Raw genomic sequence first — 17,163 nt, 5'->3', positions numbered from 1 at the left:
TGGTGAGAAGAGCTTGCAAGAAATGGAAATACCTCCAGCTCTACTGCATCTGGCATGTCCAGCTTGGAGTGGGTCAGAGCAAAGCAAGGAGTTATGTGAGTACTCATGACTGCTGTGTGTGTGCAGCTGTGCACATGGGTATGTTTTCATTTATTTTAAGTGCAGAGGGTCAGATCAGCCCAAACTCAGGACATGCATCTCATGACTTTTTAACAAGAAATTGAATTAAGAGGGGTCTGCACTCTGACAACAATTTACCAGGGTAAATTAATGTAATAATAAAGTCTTAATTCACCAGGACAGTAGGAGAGAAAATCCACTATAATTATACACATAATGTAACAAAACACCCCCTCAAAAAAAACCACCATTGACTGAGACTAAAATTAATGAGACATGTCAGAGACCAGAACCCTCCTGTATTAGGCATGATATAAACATATACAAAATGTCAGCATCTATTCCAAAAATAGGGTAGAGACTATGACTGAGAAGTTTGGCAGCTGAAATTGGAAAAAGATGAGACATTGTACAAAGCTGGTGGCAGCTGGTTGAATGATGCAGCACAGGAGCAGCACAGTGACGTGCAAACAAAAAAAGAGCATATAGAAGGAACCAGAGGACACTGTAGAAGGAACATAGCTCTCATTAATATACACAGTGGTAATCGTTCCAGTGGACAACTGCCCCAGCCCAAGCAATGTGGAAGATGGGAACTTTACAGAAACCACAAGGAATTAAGAGGCAAAGCAATTACATGGTATGGTTCCTGCAGGTCAGATTTGAAGGAGAGAGACAGAGCGTGGGGTGAGAATGAGTATGTCATATCTTTGGTTGTGATAAACAGAGGATCACAGCCTCTGAGGTTGCCAAACCAGTGTCCTCCAGAGTAATTACTCCACACACACACCTACGCACTTGCATGCAGAATATGCACTGAATACCAAATAATGTTTTTAGTACCCCAAAGTGCCAAGAAACCAAAATAGATTCCCCTAGTTTCACCTTGAACCCACAAACTTGCATTTCTAATTAAAAAAAAAAAAAAAATATTAATAAACTGAAGGGTTTGAAACCTGGGTTCCAACTATCTCCAGATACTGCTGCAAGGATAGGGACTTATCAAACAGCTCTGTGTTTCTGTGAGGGTCTTGGCAACACCTTCCCCACTTGTACACAACCATTTAGGATTTTTTCCCATGAAATTTGATGCTCCCATCTTGTCATCACTCCCCCAGAGTAGGGGGAGAGCACAGGGGCAAGGAACAGTTTGGCTCACAACACTTAATAACACGTTTGAGAAATAATAGCATGTTCTTCCATTAATCCAACATCCTTGTTCTTCAGGGATTGATTTGCTCCAGCCAAAATTTTACTGGATGGAGACCAGACCTACAGAGCCAAATCACGCTCTTGGTTTCACTACAATAAATCTTGAATAGCTCCACTGAGCTCAAGCTACCCAGTAAACACAACAGCACAACCCTGAACACATTCATCAGCTTGAAAACCATAGTTTCTTTTGGAAGCTGGTTTTGAATCATTTACCTAGAAATAACACACTAAATCCACTGAACTTGCAAACAGTATCTCAAAACACACATGCATCTGTTGAATAAATCTGCAGCAGAAATACATCTATAATAGCCATTAATGCAGGTGTTAATTATTTTTAAACGTTGCTCTGAAAACAAATGTACCAGTAATTGGAAAGATTTAGATTTTTAAAAGAGCGACCAAACTAAAGTCTTACAAAACTAAAAAAAAATACATATCTCATCTCTGGTCTACAGAAATCAAGCTGAACTGTGCTAACAATGATCCAATCCATATGTCAGCACACAATGGTTTGGTTGTACAGATAATTCTGACATCAGAAGCAAAAACTTTTAAAGCCTGAATGTTATTTAAACCAGTAACATATGTCCTAATAGGAAGCTTACATAATAGTTTCATTGTATTCTCAAATAGCTGTAAAGTATTCAAAATGGTAAAACTGACTGTATGCATGTGTTGCTCATACTTGATCAAATCCATGACACAGTGTCCAACTCTGCAAGGAGCACTGAGGCCATGTCCTTATGTCCCTTGCAGTGTCCTTTCACAGTCAAACAAATGTCCTTTGAATGTGAAGACCTGTCTTGTTTTCCAGTATTGCAGCCTTGGTTGGCTTTGTACTTACTCTTCCAAATTCAGGTAGCAATATGCTGAAAAGCATTGGCTTGGGTCTCCTGTGTCTTGCACCTCGCAGAGCCATGGCACACTGGTTGCCTTTAGCATCTTCTGCTCCCTTGGGCATGTGAACTGCTGCCCAAGGTGTAAGATAACAAGGATCATGTCCCATCTTTTGCTGCCAGAAGCAGCAGTCTGAAATGCTATGGAAATGTAGCATCTAATACTCTGGCTTCACTATTCCTTCTGAACTGTGCATCTTTTTCACAGTAAGGGTTCCTAGCCCTGTTGAGACATGTTGTTGGAGACTTCAAAAACTAAGCAAAAATAGAGTTTGCTAGACAACTCTCAACCCATAAGCTTAAACACATCCAAGGAAGGCAAGTGTGTTTTAGGCTGAACAGAAAGCATGCATCTACCAAAGGTCTTTTTTAAAAACAATTGTGTCTATGAAATTCTGTTTTCATAACTCCCTTTTACATGCAAATGAAGAATTTCTGTATGAATGAAAAGTTATTGTTCCTAAAGGTCTCTGCAGTAGGGTGTCTCTATTGTCCCATCTTTCTGAGGCAACCTTTGCATGAATAAGGTGTTTTCCAAATGGGCTGCACTGCTGATGCCACCCGCAGTATTTCTTCCAACAAAAGGATTTCACTATGTTATTCTATATTTTATTCCAGTTTTGTTGTTGGTTTTGTTTGGGTTTTGGTTGGTTGCTTGCTTGCTTTTAAGCTTCAGGCTTGGAAAGGGGCAAAGGTCTGGCATATTGCTCTTTTTTACCTGTGGATCTCTGCGACACACTTTGCTGACAGCAAAATGGATCTTTGGGGAGGAAATGCAACTCCCCTCATGCTGCACAAGGAATAAATTGGGGAGAGGGTTCAGGGTTTCACACTTTGTCCAGCCTCTGACTCTGCCTTCTCAGCTGCATTATGCCCAAGTGAGAGACAGCTGCTGCAGCTTTTGTGGGCTTGCTAAAGCAAATTGCAGTTATCAATGAGCCACATGCTTTGGCCAGCACTTTCTCTAAAGTAAAAGCCTGAAAAGAAGGACAGCAGACTACCAGGCTACAGCAGTCAAAAACATGAACCGTTCAAAGCAGTTCAGTTGTTGTCCAGAACTGGAGCCAGAGACCACACTAGTGGTAGAGTACTTGAGTTCTGCCATGGACACATCTGTGACCAATGCTTCAGTCAGAGACACTGCACAAAAATCCTTGTTCCACTAACATCAGTGCCAAACCTCCCTCTGACTTCACTGGAGCTGAGATCCCCTGCTCCAGTGCCAGCAGGCAAGGATGGCATCTGAAGACAGGAGAGGACAACAGAGGAAGAACCCAATCCCAACAAGATACATCTTTGGGCCAGTCCTGACTTACAACATTTTCACTCATCATTGTTGCTTCTCATTGCCTCATTGAACTCACTGCAATATTATACTAAGTGATATGCTACTTGCAAACACTTTCTTTTCCATGTCAGATTATACCTTGTTTAAACCAAAAGTGCTTGCTGAGACCAGGAGGAGAGAGGTATTTGTAAAGGAAATTGAGTGCTGATACATACACCTCTGTAACTACTCAGAATGGTGCATAACTTAACCCAGATGCTTACTTCTATTAAGGTTAAGACACATGAAATGCAGCTTTAGTTTTAAGTGCTCTCATTTTTAGTTGCAGAATAATGGGCTTGATCGATGTTGATGTACTCTGAGTCAGGAACAGCAATTCCCTAACACACAAATATACAGCGTGCTTGTCAGCTTAGTTACTGGTAGAGTTTTAACAAGAAAAGGTAAGTTGCTCTAACTCAGCTTCCACAATTTGAAAGGAGTAGGGGTTGCCCAAGTGCAGTTCTGTGGGCCAAGACATGCCCTTGATTTTTTTTTTCCCACCTTACTCCAGCTCTCACACTTGGCATGAAGCTGTGCCCCAGAGATGCTGTAGAAACCCAACACACCATGCTGCACCTCACTGGGTGCATTGCACCTTCCACAAGAGCAAGTGAATTTTCAAATAGGATAAAGTTGAGAAACACAGCAAATAAAACTCTCACACCCACATATCCATTGCCCCTGAATTTAGCCCCAGAGCTACTGATAGTTCCTACAGGTTTGGCAATTGTTCATTCTCATTGTTGAAAATTTATAATATATATAAAGAAACTAAGGATAACAAATTGTTGTTACAGAATGAATTATTTATATTGAAGGAATGAATCCCACGGCACTTTAAAAGTGCCTGCATGAATAACTTTTAGTCTCCCACATGCTGTGTGCCTGTTTCACAGTATGTTCCGGCTCTGAGCTTTGACAGAGTGAGGCAGATATATTGCAACTTCGATCTTATCCTTCAAAATCAACACTTAAAACTTTTAATGCTGCAGGGCAAGCAAAAGGAATATTCTGTAAAAGATCCAAATCAGCCAACAGATTCACTGATGTTAAGACACACACCACAAAAAAAGTCCCCCGAACTCCTTTTTCTGTGTACCAGAAAAACCGGAATTCTAGATTAATCAACCCGATGGAACTAAAGAATTGGATCAGTTGTGAGTTGCTATTCAACTTTTTTCACAGTAATGGCTATAGAGTTTCCACTGGAAAAAAATACTTGAGATACTGCAGAAATGGCTTGATATGAAAACCTAGAGAGAAAACATAATTTAAAGTGATTTAGTCTGAATATATAGTGGTGGGAATGCAGGTTCTTGAGACTCTTTAAATCTCACACATTTGTATGAGACTAGTGATTTTCTCCTGTCACTGATGGTCAAATGGTCATTTCTTCTTTTTATTTTTATTTTATTTTTAATCTGTGCCTATATTCAATAAGAAAACCGAAAAACTGCAGAAGCTTGTGAAGAACAGGTACAGGTACAACTTGGGTCTGTGAATGGCTGGCAAATGCCAGTTGATTTCCTCTGAATTTCTTTTCTATCTCAGCTTCCAGTGCTCCCTCCAGAGTTTGCATGATAGACTTGTCTACATATGCCCCAAGTTAAGGCTTTTTCCTTAAATGACAGCTTCAAAGGAGACTTTATCTGCTTGCACTGGCCTCCACATGTTCTTTTGCAACAAGAAGATGCAGAAGAGAAGTTTGTGGGACCTGAGAGCCCATCAACCTGACTACTGAGGCAGATGAGACCTTACAGATTTCCATACTGAGGTTGTTACTAAACACAGAACCTCGGCATTTATTTCAGAGTACACCAATAGACATCCCAAATCTGGTGCAGGTGTGCTAACTGGATGTATAGCAAATTCCACACCCCATCTTTGACTTCTTTCAAACAAATGCCCACTCCAGGGGCATCTAGCAGTAGATATTGTAATGCATCCTCAGTAATGGAGATGAGCCTCTCAGTTGCCAGAGATGCGACTGATCAGCTTCACTGATCAATCAAGAAACTTGATCACATGTGGTTGAGCACCCTCCTGCCAACACAAGTCTCAAAAGGCCTACATACACTACTTCAGAGGAGCTTTTGACTGTGAAGTAAGGGAAAATATTCCCCAAAACAGTTGCAGAAGAGTTGTGTAACCCACATTATTCAAATGGGGACACTCTCACCATGAAGTTCAGTGGCTCTCTGGATCCAACCAGTGAAAACAAAGCTTTCTAAATTGACATATCTATACATTTTTACATAAGCTAACTCAAATACATTGTACAAACAATCCTGTATCACTGTTAAGTACAGACTGTAGGAAATGAAATAACTGTACTTCACAAGACACTAATACATAGATATATGGTTTTCTTTCAAACTGTCTTGAGAATGTTTCTTCTGCACCACTACATTAGCTTGAGAATCCAAAAGGAAAAAATCTCAGTGAAGATGGCAATGAGTGGTATTTAATATTGATGAATGTATAAGGTAGAGAGAGATGACTCCCTCTAATTATAATGCCTTGTGAGTTTAAAGGAAACACCAGTTAACCTAAACTATTTAATAAAAAAAATTTCTTGAAAACAAAAAAACTCCAATCCATTCAGAAATAAACTGGACTTTTACCTTAAAGTAGTGGGAAGAATCATTATATATTGCAGATTACAGAAAATACTCAAAATATACAGAATTTTCTTATTCACATACATGAACTTTACAGAAGGTCCTTTCAAAAATGGTGGCTGTACTGCTTAAACATATAAGAGTGACAAAATAAGACTCATTATACAAATAAGTGCATTTTTAAAATCTTCCAGTATGATTTAGCGACCATATTTTAATGTATTTATTCTATAAAGGATAAAATTTATGCTACTGATTCTTATTATTTCTAGGGTCAAAATTTAACATGTGGCAACAAAACTTTTTTTTCCTTTAATTTAAGAAGTTCTTATGAAACAAATGTTATGTTTTAAAACGGGGTTTACCTTGGGATGCTGAGAGCGAGAACTTACAAGAAAAGCCTGTGGGACCTTAATAGGGGTAGGTATTATAATTACAAATAAGGGCAAGATCAACTAAACAACAATAAGCAGAGTAAACTAAACCTCTGTAAGTTCTTGCCTATGGTGAGATGAAGCAGTAGAACGTGGAGTGGTAGGACTGTGAGGCTGATGAAGTTCAAACTAGGAGATGCCACAAATGGTCTTTTGAGCATACAGTCTTTCATAAAACTTCTTGTTACCAAAAGTGGGTGGTAGGTTTCCCTATCAGTCCTTTGTGTTCAGGTTCTCACAAGGAACACGCAGTGCAGTTTAAGGCAAATGGTGAAGAATGTACATGCATTATACCTGCTGATGGAATTGCATACTTCATCTTGTAAAACATGAAGGCATTTCTCTGTTTCTTTTTGCAGATATTAATCCATCCTTGAGAGACCTGATGCATCCTTTAAAGATCTCATGACAGAAGGATAAAACTTCACCAAACAGCAAATTAGAAATAAATCTTGAGAAAAAGAAGTGTGCATGTATTTTAGGAAAAAAATAACCACAGGTCCTCTGTGTGCAGTAATGTGTCCACAGAAAATATGAACAACTTAATCAGCTCCTGCATGGAGAACAGCTTAATTTTCCCCCCAGTGTGACTCCCTTCCTTTTTAAAAATCAGCACATACTTTGCATTCCAATAACATAATTTTCCACTGAATGTAATTATTTTCAATTAAAAAAAAAAACACCAAAAAACCAACCCAAAATAAAGACCCGCACATAACAAAAAAACCCAAACAAACAAACAAACCCACAAAACAAAAACAAGCTGCAGACAAGCAACTCTCTTGAAGGAGAGAATCAAAACAACCTACAAACCGACTGTGGCAGTTGCACTTTCCCCCACACACACCCTGAGAACTGGTGTGGCAGTTGCACTGGTAGCTGCCCGCCCCCCTCCCAGAACGGGGCCTTCAATGGGCAGCTAATGGCTCTTTGTGGAGACCCAGAGTCGGTGGGCAGGGTCGCCAGCAAAGGAGGGGCCAAGAGCACCCACAGCCCAGAGAAGCCAAGAAGCTTCTGGAATGCCCACAGCCAGATCTGATCAGACTATAAATGGGGTTCCTGCCAAAGATTCCTTTTGTGTGGTCTCCTCGGAGCTGCGGGTCTGCCGTGCTGCCAGAGTCCCTTCCCTTAGATGCAGAAGCCACCTAAGGTAACCTCCCGGCATGGGGAGTGCCTCACCTCTGCATGTGGGTGAGTGATAAATTATTGAATATATGCTTTAACAAGTCCTCGTCTGGGACAGACGAGTGTAAATTCCTTGCCTGGGGCAGGCAAGCGTAAGTCCTGGCTGCAATAGGCTAGTGTTTATCTCTTATGGGCAAAATGGGGCAGAGGGGGCTCTGGTTTGTTTTCTGATGAGTGTGTGTATGCACGCTGTGGATCCTCATTCTTATTTTGCTGCACCCCAAATAATTTCCTAACCTAATATCTGAACCTTTGTCTTATGTTATCAGAGTGCTAGTCTGCCCAAACTTATATTTGGGGTGCCTCCATGACACCCACTAAATGAAGGCTAAGATTATGTTCCTACATATTTTCATGAAGACAACCCTTCCACAGCTGGATAGCTCCACTGGTAATGGTCTAATTACTACTGCTTCCCAACCCAGTTCTTTGGGTTTTCTCAGATGATGATTATAACCATTCTTTCTCATCGCTGACTAAAATGAACATTTAGGTGTAAATTTTCATAAGTGATCCCTGACATTGACAGCTGAAACAGAGCAGCTGCAAACCCTAATAGCTAAACAAGTAAGTACTTATTTGCTGGCAGAAATCAGCTAGTTATTATCAATGTTTTTATTTATCATATTATAGTAACCACCCAGAGCATGTGAGATCATGATCCCATTAGGCAAAGTCTTGTACATAACTCATTCAAAAGTGTCTGCCTCAGAGTAATATATAAAAAGTAAACAACTGAGACTGAAAATATGGCTAATTCCTACCACTAACCTGGAATACTGTAGAAAAAACAGCTAACCCAGGAAGCGAGTCATATTTTTGAAGTCCTAGGCCAGTGGCTCAGCTACAAAGCCTAGTCTTGCCAAAGCCTAGTCAGCCACAAAGCCTCTAGTCATTGCCATTGCTACGTCTAGTTGGTTCAAAAAGTAAAGCTGCCCTTTAATCCCAGACACTGGAATCAGCTGAGCTTGTAGGCCCCTAAAAGGTTCCTTACTCACCAAAAGCAATTGGTGTGTCTTAAGTAATTACTACGTGTAAGCAAACAGTATTTGTAAGACCAAAACACTGATAAATACAGAATTTCAGAGGTTTCCTTTGGAAATGACAAAAGCTTTTATCTATGCGTTTTCTTGATGAAGGAAAGGAGAAATAGTGTACAGAAGGTGAAAGTCAAAGATGTGGCTTTTGCAGGTGTGGATGCATGCTCTCTGACTTCAAAAGAGTAAGGGATGGATTCTTCGCATGGGACCAAACAGTCTACCCTCAAGCACCAGAGAAGGAAGGCAGGATGCCTGTATCCTCAGGCCTTCTCACAAGAATGGAAAAGCTGAGAAGTGTCCAACATTCCCCCTCTCGTCCCCTAACCCCCTGGAGCACACCATACTATCAGCACATCTGCAGTTCAGGGAGTCCTCACTTTGAGATGAGCCGGATCTCCTGGCTGGACAACACTAAGTGAAGCTGGACCCCAGAGAAAATCGTATATTGAAAAGTTTTGAAGGCTTCATATCAACAAGCCCAGGCCCCCAGCAGAGGTATTTACTGCCCAAATATTCAACAGAGCTATGTTAGCAAGGTAGTGGTAGAGGCAGCAGTAAAGAGAAGCTGAACTCTCATCTCACATGGGTGCATGGCACAACTCATCCTGAAAGGAAACGCAGCTTTTTACCCAATATACTCAAAGTGGTGTGTTTATTCAGATGTCAGGCAGTGAAGGGGCACGATTATTTATTAAATGATGGGCTTACCTTATGTTGCAGGTGTTGACTGGCAGACTTGCCACACACATTATCTATTATGTATTTACTTTGCTATTTCACTGGCCACATTCACACTGCAAAAAGTGTTGTGGTCTTTGATGATCCTCTCATGGTTTTCATGCCCTGTACTATACCACAGCTTGGATCACAAAATAGGAACATGATAGCCCTGCCCCGGGGGAAGAAACCTCTCTCTGTGGAACTACTCAGGTCACAACAACAGCAGATTCTCTGTGGTCTAAGATGAGATGAATGCACTAGACCCTTCCCATTGACCCTATCGTGATCAGAAGACTTTTAAACCTGAGGCTGTAACGGTAGGACTTGCCTCATAACCCTGTTGCTTACAGGTACACTCTGTACTTGACAGCCTGAAATAGGTGGCAGGGGAGCTTCAGCTAGGGAAGGCTGCATAAAACAGCATGCTGAAGGCAAGAACCATGGAACGATGCTGCAAGGCCACAAACTTGTTTTGATGTCCTCCATGCTTGCTGCACAATGGGGCCCGAGCTCCAGAACCACAACAGTACATTTGTACAGAAAACAAGTTCAGCTTCCCTTGCTGGTAAATCAGCCCATCAGACTCCCTGGTATCTAAGGTCATAACGGCATTCACGCTCTCTACTTTGGACACCTAATGTGTTGAAATTAAACCACGAAAAGACAGAAGCATTACATTACCTTCCTAGTCAATGAAGAGCTAGGCATCTCAGAAAGGTCTACCCAGAACTGATAAATGGTCAAAGCAATCAGATTCCCCTAGGGCCTCATATAGACAAGCTGATGGTTCTTTACTGAAAATAATCCACTCGACTAAAAGTAGCTGTATTTCTGTCCCAAAATCATGATATTTTATCAATAATATGAATGTCCTTAAAACTGTAAATGCTAAATAAAACCTGAGGTCACAGCAATTTTGCCAAGGTTTGGAATATTCCCAGGGATCTGCAGGCATTAGTACAGAGAAGACTCATTAACACTGAGATTAAGATTAAACTCAAATGCTTTCCTAGCTCCTGGTAAGCACCCAAAGTCCTCAAATAATATGTTCTTAAGATAGACTTCATAGCAGTCTTAACTGATTAAGGACTTCCAGGCTGGCTACAAAAAAAGAAACAACAAACACTTCCTAAAGAAACTAGCTGGAATTTGAAATTAAATGCTTTCCCCATCCAGAAAGGCAAATGTCAGAGCAAACAGTGATGCTCTGGGCACTGAAACATGGAAATGAAGAGTCATGAAGACCAAATCAGAGCAGTGCTTCTCTGAGTGCATGTGTAAGTACAACATAGAGCAAGACCACCCCGATCCCTCATTAAACACTGTAATTAACTACTGTAATACAAATAAATAATCTGTTGACAAACATTTTCATCTTTAATGCAAACTAAGTAACTGAATTGATTTTAGAAAATATTTTGAGATTGTATCTAACATAAAAGCAACACTGATCCTTGTTGCCCAAAACTCGTGGTATTTACATGTAGTACCTACGTTTCCTGCATCAGATACAGAAATCCAAGTGCAAAATATGAGGAATGACAGAACAAAAAGTAAACTGTAGGGAAAAAAAAAAAAGAGTAAGGAAAGGAATAAGCAAAAATGACAAGGAAAAAGCAAATTTAGGGGAATGATGCCCATAAATCTCTTACATTACAAAGAAAACAATCCAGCAAATGGTGCCTAGATACACACTATCAGCAATACATCAAATTTTGGGCTGATCAGCATCACAGTTCAGTCTTAAACAAAATGGTGGAACTTGGTCCAGATCTGGCAAAGCACTTGGACTAATGTTCAATTTTCAGCTTGCGAGCAGTTCCACTGAAGTCAAATTTATTGTGACTTTAAGAGGTGAGCATTTCTTTAAACTCTTTGTTGGATAAGTACAAAGGACTAATAGTGTTAAGTTCAAATTCCTAAAGATCCCAATTCGGGTCTCAATCATATTTTTAAACATTGGTTTAAAGCCCTTGCTTTCAATTAAGAAGGATTTTTTTTGGTTCTGGTCTCTTAAAGTAATGAAATAATCAGCAAAAAACTCAAATACCTTGGCTCACATTTTCAATTACTTTTTCACAGTCCAAGTTTCATGTATTCAAAAGTAATGCAAGCTTTGTGAAGGTTGGGGAGGGACCATGAATTTACAACTAAAGTAGCTCAACCACATTCCCCATCAAAGGAATCAGAACTCCTCCAGGAACTACCCAGAAAAGCCAGTACCCAAACTCACTGACCTAGCAAGCCTTGCTCTCCTACAGAATATTGTAATACATGAGTGCCTTAACTCTTCACTGGCAGAACATCTCTCCTTGATTTCTGTTGAACAGCGAATGGCAATGCACACCTCAGCATCCTCACAACTTAAGCTCCTTTGTGAGGTAAACAGGAGCAAATGTTTTTAAAAAAAGAAAAACCAAACAAAACACTAACTAAAGTCAGGATCACACATCTGTATTTTGACATCTCTCTATATACAGTTTACTGTCAAGAGAATTCTTCCCCCATTTTCAAACTGAAAATGATGTTTTAATTGGTGTTTGGCTACGGTATCCACTCGGTGCAAAGTTATGTCCTCTGCACTCGCCAGGAAGGACGTAGCAACCCAGGCAGAGCTCCCATGGAAACATGCAGCCATCCAAACCTCAGGCTGCAGAGAGTGCCAGAGCCTTTCACTGGTATGGGCTGGCAGTAGAGATAACAGCTGCGTGAGATGTGACCAGGTGGATGACCTGCTCAGCCTGGTGGCAGAGCTAAGAGAGGAAGTAGAAAGGTTAAGAAGCATCAGGGAGTCTGAGAAGGAGATAGACTGGTGGAACCATGCTCTGGCCACCCTGAAACAGAAAAAGGAATGGCCATCAGAAGAAAAACAAGATCAAGGGGGTCCTGAATCCTCCCCCCACCAGACTGAAGGCAGTAGCTCAAGGGAAAGGAGTTGAATGGAGGCAAGTCCACACTTGCAGTGGCAGGTGAAACCCCCTCTTGCCCACCTCACCCTCCCAGGTGCCTCTGTACAACAGATATGAGGCTCTGGATGTGGAAAGATGAGGAGGATGAAGGTTCATATACACTGGAGGTGTTGACAGGATCAGAAAGGCCTACTCCCTGTATTATGATGACCTCCATGAGGAAGATGGGTTATAGTTGTAGGTGACTCCCTTCTGAGGGGAACAGAGGTTAAAACATGCTGGACAGACCCTCCTCTTAGGAAAGTCTACTGCCTCCCTGGGGCCAGAGTTAAGGACATAACCAGAAAACTTCCTAGCCTGGTACAGCCCTTGGACTACTACCCATTACTGCTCTTCCATGTGGGTGGCGATGAAGCTGTGACCTGTTGTCCAAGGGCAATCAAAAGAGACTTCAGGGCCTTGGGATGGTTGGTAAGGGAATCAGGAGCACAGGTGATTTCCTCCTCTCTCCTTCCAGTTGTGGGCAGCAACATTAGCAGAAACAGACAGACCCAGACTATTAATACATGGCTCTGTGGCTGGTGTCATCACTACAGTTTTGGGTTTTCTGATAATGGGATTGCCTACATAGCACCAGCTTTGCTGGTGTCAGGTGGGATTCACCCTTCTCAAAGCGGGAAGAGGGTCTTTATTCATGAGCTAGCGGGGTTCATTGGCAGAGCTTTAAACTAGACATGATGGGATAGGTGGATGATATCAGGCTTGCCTGTGACAAGCTGTGGGACAAGGTGCCAAGGTTAGAGGGGTGGGGTGATAGCAAGGACCCTCAGCCAGTGGCCCTGAGATATGTTGGCCACACTGGGGCACACTTAAAGTCTTATGGAGATGAACCAGGGGCTCCTGAGGTAACAGGAGCCAACAGGAAAACACCAGTGAAATACTTCAGAGGAATTAAGGGGTGTTGCTCTAAGAAGGTGACATGGCTGACAGCCCAGCTGAAGTGCCTCTAGACCAGTGCATGCAACATGGGCAAACAGGAGGAGCTAGAAGCCACTGTGCTGCTAGAAAGCTAGGACCTAGTGGCCATTATTGAAACTTGGTGTGACAGATCCCATGACTGGAATGCAGCAATCAATGGCTGTGGCCAGTTCAGAAGGGACAGGCAAGGAAGGAAGTGTGGAGTGGCTGCCCTCTACATCAAGAGAGGGATAGAGTGTGAAGAGCTCCCTCGGAAGAACTAAGGCTGCCCTGTCGGGGAGAGATGACTGACAAAGCCTTCTTACTCCAGCTACAGGAGGCATCACACTCACAGACTATTGTCCTACTGGGGGACTTCAACCACCCCAACATTTGCTGAAAAAGCAGCACAGCGACCTGTAGGCAATTCAAGAGCCTCCTTGTATGGGAATATAATGGAAGATTGGCGAGGAGGTTGGTTAAATGTAAATACGCTCAAGTGACTTGCAGCTGTCTGTAGAAAAAGCACATACATCACACTAATTGTTTTACTGACCTTGTGTGCTTGATGAGTAGAACCTCTGTGTTAGATAACATAGGCCTGTGAGAAACTCTAGGCACCTTATCACTATGAGATTCCTGCTTTGTTGTGAGAAAGAGCAGGAGGCTGCTCCTGCCTGAAGCCTTGAAACACAGGCAAGCTCAGCAGGCCCAGTGATCTTCCAGCAGGGCTGAACTTACCAGCGCCTGCGTCCCCGCTTGTGTCACCTCTGCATGGGAGCTTAGGTGCTACTTCGGAGATCCCCCAGTAGAGAGGTAACTAAAATAAAACTTGCTCTTTGCAAATGCATTCGTGGCCTCTGGCTCTTCTTGCAACATGCCTGCATTGGTTCACACACTCCTGGAGTACATTGAGGACAACCTCCTAAGCCAGGTAATAGACAGCCCTACCAGGGCAGATGTGATACTGGACCTGATGGTCATCAATGCAAGGGAGCTAATCAGTGACATTAAGACTGGAGGCAGCCTGGGCTGCAGTGATCATGCACTGGTGGAGTTCGCAGTCCTGAGGGATGTGGGACAGGTGAAGAGTAAAGTCAAGACCCTGAATTTTAGGAAAGCCAACTTCCAGCTCCTCAAGGAGTTAGTCAGTAGGACCCCCTGGGAAACTGCCCTCAAGGACAAGGGAGCAGAACAGAGCTGGCAGATCTTTAAGGAGGCTTTCCACAGAGCACAAGAACAGGTTGCCCAGAGAGGTCACAGATGTGCTGTCCCTGGAGACATTCAGGGCCAGGCTGGATGGGGCTCTGAACAATCTGATCTAGTTGAAGATGTCCCTGCTCATTGCAGGAAGGTTCGACTAGATGACCTTTGAAAGTCCCTTCTAACCCAAACTATTCTATGATTCTATGAGTTCCATTTCACCCTAAAATAATTAGGAAATTCTACTCTGCAAGACAGAACAAAACACAAATAAAGTGACAAAAAGCAAGTTTCCCATCTTATTACCCACGCATGCATACTGACTGACAGTCTTTTGTTCATAATGATTCACCATAATACATTTTTTCACATAGTATACAATGAAAAGAATTTCAGCTTTTAACATCCCAAGTATATATGAAACACCCTCTATCTTTTGCCTACTTTTCTGTCCTTACCTTCTTTTCAGTAAACAAACCAATCTTCCAGTCTGCCCTTATGAGACATTTCCTGTTATCTGCTGCCTATTTTCAAATTACAACCACAATGATTCTGACCTTATGGCTGAGAAAGTCTGTGGGAATTACTTTTTGTAAGAAGGAAGAACATTTTTTCTATCATCCTGAAAACCCCAGTTGCAAGGATTTGAACAAATACAACAAAAGAATCACTTTTTAGACAGAATTCAAACATCAACAAGTTTAATTCAGAAATAAGATTTTGAAATATTTTTGAGTAAATGGCAACAGCCTGCTAGAATGGAAGCAGGTATGTTACATTAGCTATAGCAGACATCGCTACTGATGTGACAGCAATGTTACTTTAATGGGCATTAAACTGACATGATGCAGACACCGTAAAATAAAGTTCAAGTACCCAGGCTGTGCTTGCATGTGCTGTACCCTTAAGTGACTTGTGTTTATCAATGACAGATTGTCAAAGATGGGAATTAATAAAGGAAAGCTACTGCTGCACTATACTGAGTGAGTTCTAGTCTGGGAGGGCTAAGAGTCATCTTCCTTTATCTATTCCCAGACAATTATATTTAATTGGCACACAGAAAGCATGTTTATTTAAAGGAGGAGTGGGTAGCTTCTTCTGAGGTTTGTGTGCCTGGGAAACATCACAATATTAGACTTGATAACCAAGCCAAAACATATTTATGTTATAGCTGATCAAATCAAAATTCAACTTGAGACCAATTTTTTCCATGCACTAAGGACCACAAGGATGCCAGGTAATAGAAAATCGTTTGCCAAAACTTTTCATGGCAGAAGTTAGATTCTCAGAATACAATGGGATGTGCAAAATCCTACTAAAGCTGTAAGTCAAATGAACTAAACAGTTTAACTTTCCTGAACTGCATCTTGTATTCAATACCAACAGAACAGGTCAAAACATTTTTCCATCGACATGTTTTAAGAGCATACGTTTTTTTGACCAAAAAAAGTATTTTTTTTCTTTTTAATATAAAAGATCTTTTGATATTGTCAAAAAATACATTTTTTCCACCCACTACTTACTCCTCCATTGCAATAATGGAGCAGCTTCATGCTTACAACAGTGGTTGGTTGCAATTAAAATAATTGCAGCAATGTAGAAATACCACTTTTCCATGTTATGAACTAGAAGGTGGAAAAAATATTTAGACTGTAAATACTTCATCTCATCACAAGAACAAGGGAAAATAAGATCAAAGTGTGACAACATTAGCTACCTTAGTGACAATGCACGAGATAGAGAAGAATTTACTGCCATTTCCCATCAGGGAACATGTTCTCTTTAAAAAGAATTAGCAAAATCACTATTTTTTTCCCCACAAATTTAATGGATAGCTATATAGAGCCAGAGAGCACTCCTGTTTAACATAAAGATGGCCTTTTACACAGCCCTTTACTGAAATGTACTGTATTTTTCCATTATGTATTAATTACCAAGGGTAATACAGATATCAGCACAGGAGAAAGAAGACAGCTCTGTCTCCTCATTGCAATAATTTTCACTTCTACCTTCCCAACCTGCCAGACCCCAGTTCTCTGGGAAGAAATTTATGATGCTTTCATGGAGCTCAGCAAGCCAGTGACACGCAGTCTTCATAGCAGCTCTCATAAACCCAACTTCATTGTCATCAATAAAGCCAAAGTGATTTTCATCAGCTGAGGAACCTGTCTGACCTGTATAGAACAGGCTACTGTGCACAATAAAAGCCCAAAGGCTGAAACACTCTGAAATCCAAGTGCCTAGACATAGATAAGAGGGAATTTCTAGCTCCTTTCAAATTGGCAAAAAATTGCCATGGACTTCATCATGGCAGGAGCTTCCCTGGTGGCAGACTGGGGCTAATTCATGGGCATCACTGCAGCTACACTGATTTATTCCAGCTCAGATCTTGTCCTTAAACTTATGTGGCTGCAAAGCATATATTCATGACCTAACCCACTATCACAGCATGGGGAAATGGTAGAAATGAAAGTAGCACAAATGAAGATTTTATCACTTAAATAAAATTGAGGGCTGTTATTCTTTAATG

General features: G+C 41.4%; 1 protein-coding gene across 3 annotated transcripts in view; it reads right to left on the bottom strand.

Annotated features, from left to right (window-relative positions):
• The window catches only part of LRRC56 (leucine rich repeat containing 56), a 68,330-nt gene that overhangs the window by 19,469 nt on the left and 31,698 nt on the right, over positions 1 to 17,163 (bottom strand). The gene's annotated exons all lie outside the window — the stretch shown is intronic.

Source organism: Caloenas nicobarica, chromosome 5 (genome assembly GCF_036013445.1).
Source record: "Caloenas nicobarica isolate bCalNic1 chromosome 5, bCalNic1.hap1, whole genome shotgun sequence".
Taxonomy (NCBI): domain Eukaryota; kingdom Metazoa; phylum Chordata; class Aves; order Columbiformes; family Columbidae; genus Caloenas; species Caloenas nicobarica.
Note: the sequence above shows the minus strand (reverse complement) of the source record. Positions and strands in the feature narration are given on the sequence as shown.